This window comes from Rhinatrema bivittatum, chromosome 4, assembly GCF_901001135.1.
Source record: "Rhinatrema bivittatum chromosome 4, aRhiBiv1.1, whole genome shotgun sequence".
Taxonomy (NCBI): Eukaryota; Metazoa; Chordata; class Amphibia; order Gymnophiona; family Rhinatrematidae; genus Rhinatrema; species Rhinatrema bivittatum.
Window position 1 is genome coordinate 35,458,003 of NC_042618.1, and position 10,701 is coordinate 35,468,703.

A 10,701-nucleotide genomic window follows, 5' to 3' on the forward strand; every position below is an offset into this window, starting at 1 on the left:
TTTGAAAATTGCTACGATAGTATGTCACATTTACATGCGTAACTCCTTTGAAAATGACCCCCTAAGTCAGGATGATCTTAGCATCCATAATTTATTTATATTTTTAAAATTCCTCCATTTTACCAATAAAAATATAAGTATTGCCAAATGTACAGTACACAGTAGGAACAATAAATTGTGGAAGTCCTCATAAAACAAATCTCAAAAGAAATATTTAGTTTGCAATCTCCTGAAAAAAGTAGTTTTTCTCCCCACAATCAGAACTGAAAGAGGTGATCCTGTTTTTAGTTGTCATGTCCATAAACGGGCGGATTTTAAAAGCCCTGCTCGCGTAAATCTGCCTGGATTTACGCGAGCAGGGCCTTGCGCGCCGGCGCACCTATTTTTCATAGGCCGCCGGCGCGCGCAGAGCCCCGAGATGCGCGTAGGTCCCGGGGTTTTTGGAAGGGGGCGTGTTGGGGGGCGGGACCTGATGACGCGGCGTTTCGGGAGAGGGCGTGGTGTTTCGGGGGCGGGAGCGTGGGCGTGGCGCCGGCCCGGGGGCGTGGTCCAGGCCTTTGGACCAGCCCCCCGGGTCGGAGCACGGGGCGCGCGTAGATTTACGTCTGCTTCTCGCAGGCATAAATCTACGGACAAAGGTAAGGGGGGGGGGGTTTAGATAGGGCCGGGGGGGTGGGTTAGGTAGAGGAAGGGAGGGGAAGGTGAGGGAAGGGCGAAAGAGAGTTCCCTCTGAGGCCGCTCCGATTTCGGAGCGGTCTCGGAGGGAAAGGTGACAGGCTGCGCGGCTCGGCGCACGCCAGCTGCCCAAAATCGGCAGCCTTGCGCGCGCTGATCCAGGATTTTAGAAGATACGCCACGCGTAGGTGGCGTATCTTCTAAAACAAAGATTTTAGAAGATACGCCACACGTATCTTCTAAAATCCTGGATCGGAGCGCGCAAGGCTGCCGATTTTGGGCAGCTGGCGCGCGCCGAGCCGCGCAGCCTGTCACCATTCCCTCCGAGGCCGCTCCGAAATCGGAGCGGCCTCAGAGGGAACTCTCTTTCGCCCTCCCCTCACCTTCCCCTCCCTTCCTCTACCTAACCCACTCCTCCGGCCCTATCTAAACCCCCCCCCTTACCTTTGTCCGTAGATTTACGCCTGCGAGAAGCAGACGTAAATCTACGCGCGCCCCGTGCTCCGACTCGGGGGGCTGGTCCGAAGGCCTGGACCACGCCCCCGGGCCGGCGCCATGCCCATGGTCCCGCCCCCGAAACGCCCCGCCCCGCCCCCGAAACGCCGCGTCATCGGGTCCCACCCCCCGACACGCCCCCTTCCAAAAACCCCGGGACCTACACACGTCCCGGGGCTCTGCGCGTGCCGGCGGCCTATGGGCCGGCGTATCTTCTAAAATCCAGCGTACTTTTGTTTGCGCCTGGTGCGCAAACAAAAGTACGCGAACGCGCTCTTTTTAAAAATCTACCCCAAAATGTATTTCCAGTCTCTTTAAATAATTTAAAAAAAAAATCCGATGATAAGGGATTGAAATAGTAAATGACATTGTCAGGATGATCTTAGCATCCATAACTTGTTTATATTTTTAAAATTCTTCCATTTTACCAATAAAAATATAAGAACTGCCAAATGTACAGTACACAGTAGGAACAATAAATTGTGGAATTCCTCATAAAACAAATCTCAAAAGAAATATTTAGTTTGCAATCTCCTGAAAAAAGTAGTTTTTCTCCCCACAATCAGAACTGAAAGAGGTGATCCTGTTTTTAGTTGTCATGTCCATAAAATGTATTTCCAGTCTCTTTAAATAATTAAAAAAAAAATCCGATGATAAGGGATTGAAATAGTAAAGTGAAAAATGTAACTAGTGGAAGACAGAGATATAAAATTCATCCTTGGTTCCTCCACACAGTTTGTGTCTGCTTGTTCTTTTCTTTAGCTGTCATCAAAGAAAATGTAAATATGGTTTTATTTGCAGTTATTCCAGTATCTTTAACATTTTTTTTTTATAGTTCTTTATTTGGATGCTAAGTTAATGTTTGTTTTTTGTTTTGCGCATAGTCATTTAGAAAGTAGCAGTCTCTTTTTTTGGGGGTCTAAAGATGGACTGTGGCAGACATCCCAACGAGACTCTGTTTTTTTGGGTTTGTTTTTTTTTTCCCTCTCACCAGTTGTTTCTGTTGAATGGTGTTACTAAGGTGACTTTGAATGAGCTGACATAACGGTGGTGATTGGAGGACGGTGGTAGGGAGCTGGTTCTTTTGAGTGCCAGCCCACGCAGGTAGGACCAGCTGCTTCCTCGGAACATCTTCTGTGGGTCTTCATACATCTGGGGTTGGCTCAACCTTGATGAGCCTGTGTTTCTTATTAACCCCGCAACAGTAGTAGCTGCAGGCGATTACAACCATCAGCAGCACGGCAACTAGGAAGAGGAATGGGAGAAGAGAGCAATTGATCAGCTTCTGTTTAACATGCAAAGAGAAACTCTAGTTTACTGGAAACAAACAGAGGTTAATTGCCATCAAAGCAGCAAGAAGATGCTGCTGCCTGTGTTAACTTCATATTGGGGCATCTAGAGACAGAAATGTCTCTAGATGCCAAACACTGCACGTTCTTATTCTTGTTAAATTTCTATCATCTTCTTCTTCTTCTCCCAGTTAGAACCATCCTTGTTTTATTGTAACTGATTTTTCTGTGCACTTTTATAACTTGTTATAATTTGTAAATGTATAAAATGTATACTCATGTTATATTTATGCACGTTTATAATGTATTGATCACCCAAGTTTTATGTAAACCGACATGATACGAATCTCCGTGAATGCCGGTATAGAAAAACTCAAATAAATAAAATAAAAATAAATAAAATGTGAGAGGATAATTTCATTACTGCTGTCTCTGTTCAATAAACTCAAGCTGAAAGGGCTAGTGGGTGGGTGGAGGGCGGAAGGGGGCAGTTTTCACACTCTCCACATGAGCCAAATCTGTAGGTGCCTTTTTTACTAAAGGACTCTGCATCACCTTTAAGTTTGTGGGCAAGTGAGAGTCATTTTGAAATTTGTCATGGATATCAAGTACTCAGACACTTGCAACTGCTCTTGGTGCCAGGTAAGAACATCTTCGGAAAATAATGCACGTAGACTTGAAAATATAATCTAAACATGCTAGTTTTCTATCCTGTCCCAAACATTCTCCTCCCCTACCCCTCCAGAACACCTCCCCTAAATGAGGCTAATGGTACAAGCATTGTGGAACACTCCTTGTTCTGTTGACCTTAATTGAAGTAGGGCAAGTTGCAGATAACCAGTGTACACGTGGCAATCACTATTAGTCTGCATAAATGGCTTTGAAAGTTGCCCTCTAAAACACACAGAGTGGTGTCGGCAGCGTGTAATACACTCTGGTGCTCTTCAGGGCAGCTTTTCCTTTCTCTTTCTTTTGTGCCATTCCCACTGAACCTCGGGCATAAAATTTGGGCAGTGCCCATTGTATTGTGGATCTACCATCCATTTCTCCTTATATCACACCTGCTGCTGGTAGCCAGTTCCACAGTCCCTTTGTCTGAATTGTGGTGGGGGGAGAGGTGATAATTTTTTCTTCCATGCTAATAACAGCCAAGTTCCACTCCGCTGGAAGAGGGGCAAGATCACTAAAGTTCCTGGGAGGCTAAATGTGGAACTTAATATCCCAGGAAGCTCATAGCATTATTCAGCGGGGGAGCTTTGGTTAAGAGTTTAATAAGAAAAAGGAGTTCATTAAATAAAGTCTAGACAAAATTGTAATGTGGCATAAGCATGATGTGTATGGAGGCCTTTACTTATTTCCCTAGCAAAATCTTGTGGTCGCAATGTTAATTCACGTGAATATGTAGAAATTAGGTCAACAAAATATGGAACTAACTCATTACGTCTGTGACTAGCTTTCCCGAGTTATGCTCTCCAGGCTACTGAATTAGCCCCAGATGTACTGAGTTAGTCCATTAAAATGTTTTCACCTAGAACTAGTTTGACTGTTATTTCCCAAGAACATATTCATCCATGCAGACAAAATACCAAATCGTATCAAAATCCAAGGCATCATCTAAACAGCAGACTTCACTGATCTATGAGAACATGTTCTTTGAACTGTTTCTTTGAAATTAAGTATATTTAATATCTGGTCCTTGGCCTGTAGGTGGCATGTGTCCCTTTAAACCCTTTCCTTAGTATCTGGAGCACTACTTACCAATGAACAGAAGAAGAACGGTAAACGCAATAATGTTGAAGAAGACTGAGGGAGTTCCTAAATCTTACTCAGGAATTTCTGTCCAATCGTCTTCAGGTCTTGGGACAGGTTTTGGGAAGCCATTTCTATCCTGCTTACCAAATCTTGTATTTTATTATTCTAAAGAAGAAAAGAGAGAGAGAGGGTGATTTGTACTACATATTTAATTGCTGCTATAATGGTTGCATGAAGCACATTTAGGTACATGAATAGGTTGTTGAATTGAAATGGACCAGTTTTATTCTGTCCTAGCAATCCACATCCTGGGCCATGGCTTATGCCCCTTTTTTGTGACTGCAGTCTCCTTTTTGAAATGCAAGCTACCCTCACAAGAAAGAGACTCCTGGGGGGAGAGGGTTTGTTCTCATATCATTTTCTATGCAAAAATGGTGAGTAAGGAGCTTGTTTCAAAACTCAGATTGCGATCACAAAAATGTGCTAAACCATCACTAAACATGAATTGGTTGATTTGTCCATCATCGTGGTCCTTAAATCAGAATGCCTTAATGATATCAACACTGTGCTTCTGACACCACTTCGCTCACCTGCCCTTCTTCCCCACAGACAAGCACTTCATTCGTTTGTATACACATCTTGAAATTAACACATGTACAGACACACAAATGTCACTAAATATTCTCGTCATATGTGTGTGTATGAATGTTACCTCCCTTCCCTCCTCCCTAGGATATCTTAATGCTTAAAGTAAAGTATGTAGGCCAACAAAAAATGTAAATCCCACATTGCAGTCATGGGAGATAGCAAACCATGTGCTGTTAGTATTCAGTCTCCCTGTAGCAAGCGCTCAGAACGTCCTCAAGTTTTCCAAGCCCAGAAGATCACTGTAACATTGAAGCAGTGGGTGTTCCCCATACCCAGGGTTAAGAACATAAGAAAATGCCATACTGGGTCAGACAAGTAACAGCCACGACCTGCTCGCGGTGGCTGTTATGCTGAACAGCTCGGCCGCATTGAACAGAGGTGGATTTTTACTTTAGACTCAGTCACTCCGAAGGGACTTAATCGGGAGATAGAATGGTTCCTATTTACTTAGATCTCTCACAGTTAAGCTTGGTCGCACACAATGCTGCTATGGCGAGCTACAGGAACGGGAACCAATGAACGTGGCTATCAGACCCACGTCATTGGTTCAACTGTAGCCTTGGCGCCATTGCCATTCTTTAAATACCTGACAGCGTTCAGAGTAAGCGCGCTCCCTGTCAAAACCAAGCACATCAGCTGTCAGGTAAGAGTGGTGTTTAAACCTGTTTGTATTTCTTTTTCGGTTGTAAGTCCTATATAGCATCCTGACTTGTGATTGATTTAATTTCAGTATTTCATATGTGAATTCCTGCTGGCGAGCCCTCCCGATGCAGCCCTAGGCGAAACACGGGACCGTGTCGGGGGACGCCGTAAAGCTACTTGCGATTTAAATCAGTGGAGCTGCCTAATGAATTAATAAAAACCCATTTCACTTTTGGAAGTCCGTTTTGAGTCCTTTGTCAGGATTATCAATTTACCTGCACTTCTTGTACTATGTGAGATTTCAATTACCCCAATATTGACTGGGTAAATGTAACATCAGGACATGCTAGAGAGAGAAAGTTCCTGGATGGAATAAATGGCAATATTATGGAGCAATTGGTTCTGGAACTGATGAGAGAGGGAGCAATTTTAGATCTAATTCTTAATGGAGCACAGGATTTGGTGAGAGAGGTAATGGTGCTGGGGCCGGTTGGCAATAGTAATCATAATATGATCAAATTTGAATTAATGACAGGAACGGGGACAGTAAGTAAATCTACGGCTCTAGCGCTAAACTTTCAAAAGGGAAACTGATAAAATGAGAAAAATAGAAAAAAACTGAAAGGAACAGCTACAAAGGTAAAAAGTGTGCAAACGCCCTCCTCCCCCCCCCTCCCCCCAGTTCAGCAGGCAGATAATTTACCTGCATAAGAAGAGGTGGAGTTTGGAGGGCCCAGCAAAGCTTTAGCCAGACTGCATTAGATATTCAGCGCTGTCTGGCTCAAGATATCCAGACAAGCCTGATTGGGGTGAAGGCCAGGCCTAACCTCAACCAGATAACTTTATCCGGGTATATTCAGCAGCACTGTTAGCTGGATAAGTGCCACCAGATATCCGGGTAGAGCAGGGGTGGGCAATTCCAGTCCTCGAGGGCTGCAAACCGGTTGGGTTTTCAAGGGGCAGTTTTCACACTCTCCGCATGAGCCAAATCTGTAGGTGCCTTTTTTACTCAAGGAATCTGCATCACCTTTAAGTTTGTGGACAAGTGAGAGTCATTTTGAAATTTGTCATGGATATCAAGTACTCAGACACTTGCAACTGCTCTTGGTGCCAGGTAAGAACATCTTCGGAAAATAATGCATGTAGACTTGAAAATATAATCTAAACATGCTAGTTTTCTATCCTGTCCCAAACATTCTCCTCCCCTACCCCTCCAGAACACCTCCCCTAAATGAGGCTAATGGTACAAGCATTGTGGAACACTCCTTGTTCTGTTGGCCTTAATTGAAGTAGGGCAACTTGCAGATAACCAGTGTACACGTGGCAATCACTATTAGTCTGCATAAATGGCTTTGAAAGTTGCCCTCTAAAACACACAGAGTGGTGTCGGCAGCGTGTAATACACTCTGGTGCTCTTCAGGGCAGCTTTTCCTTTCTCTTTCTTTTGTGCCATTCCCACTGAACCTCGGGCATAAAATTTGGGCAGTGCCCATTGTATTGTGGATCTACCATCCATTTCTCCTTATATCACACCTGCTGCTGGTAGCCAGTTCCACAGTCCCTTTGTCTGAATTGTGGTGGGGGGAGAGGTGATAATTTTTTCTTCCATGCTAGTAACAGCCAAGTTCCACTCCGCTGGAAGAGGGGCAAGATCACTAAAGTTCCTGGGAGGCTAAATGTGGAACTTAATATCCCAGGAAGCTCATAGCATTATTCAGCGGGGGAGCTTTGGTTAAGAGTTTAATAAGAAAAAGGAGTTCATTAAATAAAGTCTAGACAAAATTGTAATGTGGCATAAGCATGATGTGTATGGAGGCCTTTACTTATTTCACTAGCAAAATCTTGTGGTCGCAATGTTAATTCACGTGAATATGTAGAAATTAGGTCAACAAAATATGGAACTAACTCATTACGTCTGTGACTAGCTTTCCCGAGCTATGCTCTCCAGGCTACTGAATTAGCCCCAGATGTACTGAGTTAGTCCATTAAAATGTTTTCACCTAGAACTAGTTTGACTGTTATTTCCCAAGAACATATTCATCCATGCAGACAAAATACCAAATCGTATCAAAATCCAAGGCATCATCTAAACAGCAGACTTCACTGATCTATGAGAACATGTTCTTTGAACTGTTTCTTTGAAATTAAGTATATTTAATATCTGGTCCTTGGCCTGTAGGTGGCATGTGTCCCTTTAAACCCTTTCCTTAGTATCTGGAGCACTACTTACCAATGAACAGAAGAAGAACGGTAAACGCAATAATGTTGAAGAACCCTGACTGAGGGAGTTCCTGAATCTTACTCAGGAATTTCTGTCCAATCGTCTTCAGGTCTTGGGACAGGTTTTGGGAAGCCATTTCTATCCTGCTTACCAAATCTTGTATTTTATTATTCTAAAGAAGAAAAGAGAGAGAGAGGGTGATTTGTACTACATATTTAATTGCTGCTATAATGGTTGCATGAAGAACATTTAGGTACATGAATAGGTTGTTGAATTGAAATGGACCAGTTTTATTCTGTCCTAGCAATCCACATCCTGGGCCATGGCTTATGCCCCTTTTTTGTGACTGCAGTCTCCTTTTTGAAATGCAAGCTACCCTCACAAGAAAGAGACTCCTGGGGGGAGAGGGTTTGTTCTCATATCATTTTCTATGCAAAAATGGTGAGTAAGGAGCTTGTTTCAAAACTCAGATTGCGATCACAAAAATGTGCTAAACCATCACTAAACACGAATTGGTTGATTTGTCCGTCATCGTGGTCCTTAAATCAGAATGCCTTAATGATATCAACACTGTGCTTCTGACACCACTGCGCTCACCTGCCCTTCTTACCCACAGACAAGCACTTCATTCGTTTGTATACACATCTTGAAATTAACACATGTACAGACACACAAATGCCACTAAATATTCTCGTCATATGTGTGTGTATGAATGTTACCTCCCTTCCCTCCTCCCTAGGATATCTTAATGCTTAAAGAAAGATAAAGTATGTAGGCCAACAAAAAATGTAAATCCCACATTGCAGTTATGGGAGATAGCAAACCATGTGCTGTTAGTATTCAGTCTCCCTGTAGCAAGCGCTCAGAACGTCCTCAAGTTTTCCAAGCCCAGAAGATCACTGTAACATTGAAGCAGTGGGTGTTCCCCATACCCAGGGTTAAGAACATAAGAATATGCCATACTGGGTCAGACCAAGGGTCCATCAAGCCCAGCATCCTGTTTCCAACATTGGCCAATCCAGGCCATAAGAACCTGGCAAGTACCCAAAAACTAAGTCTATTCCATGTTACAATTGCTAATGGCAGTGGCTATTCTCTAAGTGAACTTAATAGCAGGTAATGGACTTCTCCTCCAAGAACTTATCCAATCCTTTTTTAAACACAGTTATACTAACTGCACTAACCACATCCTCTGGCAACAAATTCCAGAGTTTAATTGTGCGTTGAGTAAAAAAGAACTTTCTCCAATTAGTTTTAAATGTGCTACTTGCTAACTTCATGAAATGCCCCCTAGTCCTCCTATTATCCGAAAGTGTAAATAACTGATTCACATCTACTCGTTCTAGACCTCTCATGATCTTAAAGACCTCTATCATATCCCCCCTCAGTCTTCTCTTTTCCAAGGTGAACAGCCCTAACCTCTTTAGTCTTTCCTCATAGGGGAGCTGTTCCATTCCCCTTATCATTTTGGTTGCCCTTCTCTGTACCTTCTCCATCGCAATTATATCTTTTTCGAGATGCGGCGACCAGAATTGTACAAAAAGCCTAGAAAACTTGATAAATTACCATTTTAGTCGTACACTGAAACTGCTGAGAGCTGACAGCGACCCGAGGTATTTTCTGCCACCTAAAAGCAGAGCTGCTGCTTTTCTTTTTCAAATGTTAAACACCTTCTTTCTTCTATCCACACTGGCAAAAAGCTCTTCTGACGTCCTGCTTGGAATTCTGGGCACCAACTAATAGTCACAAATTCTGAATTCTGTGCTCTAGAATATGCAGATCACTGTTAGTGAAATTTCACTCCAGCAGGCTGACATAGACGTTGAAGCTCCTTTACCAACTATAGACAGCATATCATCTGACTAAATATTTTACCAACTTCAACATTTGTCCTAAGCGGATCACAAAAAAAATGAAACCTCAGATTTACATAGCGTAAACATCATAAAGCAATATCAAATTTAAGGCATTACATTATGACAGTAGGAGTTAAAAGTGCAGCAGTTTTTGAAAAGGCTGGACACTGTGATCCTGAAATCCTGAGATTTTATATCGAAACATTGACTGAAAGTTTGTACAGATTGGTATGTTTTTTGGCTTCCAAGTCTGAAGAATTCAGAATTTCTTTTCCATATTTTGATATGTTGAAATTTGGATTTCCCTTTCAAATAGGATACCTAATGTGTTCTCTTCATAGCTGTGCAGATTTGTTTTTTGTAGTGCATCAGAAACTATGCCAATTTTTCTAATGTACAAGTTTAAGGGGGTGGATAAATCAGTGGAAGTTAACACTTGGCCTGCCAGACAACCTTCAAGTTTTCTGTCATCTCTAATCTAACCAAATTGGTAGTGCAGTAATAATGGGAGATTTCAATTACCCCAATATTGACTGGGTAAATGTAACATCAGGACATGCTAGAGAGAGAAAGTTCCTGGATGGTATAAATGGCAATATTATGGAGCAATTGGTTCTGGAACTGATGAGAGAGGGAGCAATTTTAGATCTAATTCTTAATGGAGCACAGGATTTGGTGAGAGAGGTAATGGTGCTGGGGCCGGTTGGCAATAGTAATCATAATATGATCAAATTTGAATTAATGACAGGAAGGGGGACAGTAAGTAAATCTACGGCTCTAGCGCTAAACTTTCAAAAGGGAAACTGATAAAATGAGAAAAATAGAAAAAAACTGAAAGGAACAGCTACAAAGGTAAAAAGTGTGCAAACGCCCTCCTCCCCCCAGTTCAGCAGGCAGATAATTTACCTGCATAAGAAGAGGTGGACTTTGGAGGACCCAGCAAAGCTTTAGCCAGACTGCATTAGATATTCAGCGCTGTCTGGCTCAAGATATCCAGACAAGCCTGATTGGGGTGAAGGCCAGGCCTAACCTCAACCAGATAACTTTATTCGGGTATATTCAGCAGCACTGTTAGCTGGATAAGTGCCACCAGATATCCGGGTAGAGCAGGGGTGGGCAATTC

The 10,701-nt window shown here is 42.9% G+C and overlaps 1 long non-coding RNA gene across 1 annotated transcript; it reads right to left on the reverse strand.

Annotated features, from left to right (window-relative positions):
- Nucleotides 1-1,623: 1,623 nt before the first annotated feature.
- On the reverse strand, nt 1,624-9,723 carry LOC115089723. The gene is made up of 3 exons (XR_003856213.1): nt 9,289-9,723; nt 7,732-7,894; nt 1,624-2,415 (listed from the first exon to the last, which is right to left on the reverse strand). It is a non-coding gene; the product is annotated as an uncharacterized LOC115089723 (long non-coding RNA).
- Nucleotides 9,724-10,701: the final 978 nt, after the last annotated feature.